We start from the raw sequence: 3,789 nt of genomic DNA on the forward strand, positions 1-3,789 counted from the left end.
GAAAAACATTTTTATTAAAAAAATACTTGCCATACAATGAGAGGACGAATGAGCTGTTGAGGTTTCCAATGCAGACAAATTGAGACCATACCCATGCGATTAGAGGATTGACTTTCCTTGGTCAGCTGACATTCCCCATGCCAATGATGGGAATGCAAAGGGCTAGAGAATGTCAGCAAAGCAGGTACACACACCCCTCGAACGTCACCAGCGAGACTGGTTCACTGTGTGTTATGAGCACACCCACCCACATCTGGTATTATCGCTTACCTTCTGACTTCAGATAACCCTCCATCCATCACAATAACGCACAGGCTACAGACCTCCAATGCCCACTGCCACAGGCACACTTCGGGTTTTTGTCAAGGTAAATTGCTGCATTTATGGTGGTACTTACATATTTCTTAATCATTTAACATGTGGAAAATTGTCTTGCTACTTTTACTACTTTCTATCTTTTTTAAATGTGTCGCTAAGGTTTTAAATGCTGTGCCCTAAACTCATTCTCCCATAACATCTTTTGTTTTTGCTGCAGGGTTTTGCACAGGTGGTGATTTTTAGGAATGTATATGTCACATTATAGTATAACTGACTGCATTTCTAAGAGTTGCAGATAAAAAGTGTACGATCTTGTAGGGAACAGGGTTTTCCAGAGAGCTCAAGGGATGAGGCCTGAGAACCCAGGAGACCAGGCTACACCGTCGCTAAGTGTATCTGGTATCAATCATGTCACTTTTTCAGTGTCATTTCCTTTTTATACTACTTAAGCATTTAGTAGTAAAGTTTACCTTCCTCAGCCTTCCACTTGTTATTCTACTGAAGGTCTGATAACTGACACAGTTACTGGGAAGCACCCTTGAGCCAGTGTGCTGGTGGCAATGGTAATTAGAGAGCGAATACAGCAAGGAAGGTTCATCTCAGAATAAAAGTCGGGCACTGACATCTGCTTCTCATTCCGCCAGAAATTCTCCTCTTATTGCCATTTTTTGAATGACTGGGGTGTGATTTTTACCTAGAGAAATGATGGGTTCCATTACAAGTTTGATTGACCTTGACTTCAAAGACGACTTCCCATGCTAAGATGATTAAAAAAGAAGGAAAGAAAAAAAAAATCTCTAAAACTTACCATCTGCTGGTTTCTCACTTGTGTTACAACATGCTTATCTCTCCAGTCAAATCTTAATGGCAAAGGCAGCTTGGAGATGACTGTTAGCAGGTCTGCTGAGTATTTAGGAAATCTGGAAGTTTTGCTTTTTAAATAAATAGCTGAATAGAAAATGAAACAAAAAGGTAATATTATATTATAGAGAGGATCCCTCGGGGTTCTTTTTGGAGGACATTTTCAAACAGAAATAGTAGCTTTTTAATAGAGCCTGACATTTGTGATTTTTCCATGTGCTTTTCCATAACATGAAATGCAGTCAACTGAAGGTTATAGAAGAATTCCTACAATAGGGCTGGAGCTGCCATATCAAATGACTTGTTTGATAGAACCAGGTCAATCAAAAATGAGTGTAATTGGCATCATTTGTTTTATCGTCACTCATGGAACCATGGGGGACTTGAACAGAAATGGCACTGGGAAATGTCTGTACCTATAATATCTAGTTCTTAAGCAATAATTAGAAAGTGGCCATAAATTTATTTTTCTGTCAGCACCTTGTACATCCTTGATATTTGGTAATTATTTGATAAATATTAACTATTACTCAATTTTCTAGATTTGCAATCAAACAATTCTTCAAAAATTAAGGAAACAAGTTAAAATCAGGAAACCAAACAACTAATAGCATCATTGCATCATACCTTTAAACTCTTCAGGAAACAAGTGTGAAAACTGATTTATTCCATAAGCAGCAGTAGAATTTTCACTAGGAAATAAAGAATTCAAGTATCGATGTCTGTTAAGACTTTCCTAAAAGAAAAAAAAAAAGTTAATTTATGTCACCTACATTAACTTTCCAAAACAATTTGTGTAGAACTAACTTGGAGATATTGTTCAAATGAAAAAGTCAAAGCTTGATTTAATTCCGGAAGAGCACTAAGAGAGATTGTATACGATAATGAGATCAGATTTATAAATGTTTTATATTAGAACTACTATCTGATTTCAGGTTTATTTTTGAGGCTAGGAAAGATATGTCTTATTCATTTGTAATTCTTTTTCACTAGCACATTGAAAGCACTAAATATGTTTGTTTAACATAATGGAAAAAATAGAATAAATTGCAAGTAAGTACTAGGTACTAGCGGAAATTGTCACCAACAGACACAGGCGATTAAACAGTTATGAATCTGGAAAGTGTGTCTTCTTCATCTTTTTATTTCCCAGTACTAAGTAATGAAGTATGAAAAAGGAAATGAGTAAATAATGAATAACTAAATCTGATTCTATTTGAGTTTTATTGATCTCTATCAAATTTAGGGTCCTAGGCTTTGTGAAAGAGGTAAAACCTGGGAAATGGTCCAGGAAGATAGGTTGGTTTGTCTAGCTGGATGGAAACTATTAGCATTATTTAGATTCCTCAGCTTTTGTGATAATTTATCTTAGGTTTATCTTTTATGTGAACATGCCTCAATTTCCTAATATTATCCAAATGACTAGGATAAATAAAACTTCAGGGGGCCACCATTTATTACTTTTCCAACTCTAGCTCTTCTGTATTTGTTTATTCATTTATCTGTTTATTGTGTATCTGTCTCTTAAACCTATATGCAAAATGAGAGTAAGGCCTGTCTGTCATTCATCACTGTGTTCCTCACACACCAAGTACATGCCCGGCACACGATAGATGCTTAATTAATATCTCTTGCCGAATAAATATATAAGTGACATTTTATATATGTCACGCCCTTAAGAGCTTTAAACAGTTTATTTTTATATGAATTATCACTAGGATTTATCATAATCTTATTTTTTCCTTATTGAACGTGCCTGGAACAGTTGCTAATAAATGAAGTAATAAAAAATTATCGACTGGTTAGTACTTGGATGGGAGACCACCTAGGACTACCAGGTGCTATAGGCGTAAAAAAAAAAAATTGAGCTTTAAGCATTTAAAAATAATCTTGAGAATCAGAGCTTTAAAGGTAACTTGAAGAGGAGAAGTATAAATACAAAGAATAGAATTGAAACACAAAACGAGTATGTATATGGCAAGTAAGAAACACAAGCCAGAGATGGCTTTTGCCAAGTAGTCCAGAGAATTCATTTATTCTGAAAGTACTGATTGGTCATCTTTGTGAGCTGATGTAACCGTAGAAGGCATTGACAATGTAGGACATTGTAGGTCGATGTGGGAGCCCTGAGATGGGCCTCACAGACCTCCAACTACAGGGATTTTAACTTCTGCGCCGTGTATTACCAGGATTAGACCAAGAGAGGCCATGGTTCCCACAGGCGGCACCTAGCCAATGACTGACTGAACAGTCAGACTGGCCTATTTTGGAGAAATGGCACTCCTCTGGAAGCTGGTTTTTGATTAATGGGTCCCTAACGGCCTCTCCAATCCTTCCCTGGCCTGCACAGCAGTGTAGAGCACTTCCCCCAACCTTCCTTTCCTCTCTCCTTCACTCAGAGCTTCATTGCAGTCAGATAGCTCTTCGTGACCCTCTACCCATCTGCTCTCACAGCCACCAATTCTGCAGGAAGAGGGGAAAAAAGGAAAGAAAAGAAAGAGAAGCCACAGATTGCTTCCATTGCATCAATATATCCATGAATAATTACTTCCTGTTTGCTTTTTTTAACACATCTTAAGTCCACCCAACAGTGGTTAAAATCATTTAAAT

The 3,789-nt window shown here is 37.1% G+C and overlaps 1 long non-coding RNA gene across 2 annotated transcripts; it reads right to left on the minus strand.

Moving 5' to 3' along the window:
- Positions 1 to 22: 22 nt before the first annotated feature.
- Positions 23 to 3,721, minus strand: LOC111735412. 2 transcript variants are annotated; one of them, XR_002778772.1, is made up of 4 exons: positions 1,807 to 3,721; positions 1,127 to 1,266; positions 901 to 1,012; positions 23 to 349 (listed from the first exon to the last, which is right to left on the minus strand). It is a non-coding gene; the product is annotated as an uncharacterized LOC111735412 (long non-coding RNA). The 2 variants fall into 2 exon arrangements; XR_002778771.1 differs by having other exon boundaries at positions 23 to 1,012; positions 1,807 to 3,713.
- Positions 3,722 to 3,789: the final 68 nt, after the last annotated feature.

Source organism: Pteropus vampyrus, unplaced genomic scaffold (genome assembly GCF_000151845.1).
Source record: "Pteropus vampyrus isolate Shadow unplaced genomic scaffold, Pvam_2.0 Scaffold1000000436, whole genome shotgun sequence".
Classification (NCBI taxonomy): Eukaryota; Metazoa; Chordata; class Mammalia; order Chiroptera; family Pteropodidae; genus Pteropus; species Pteropus vampyrus.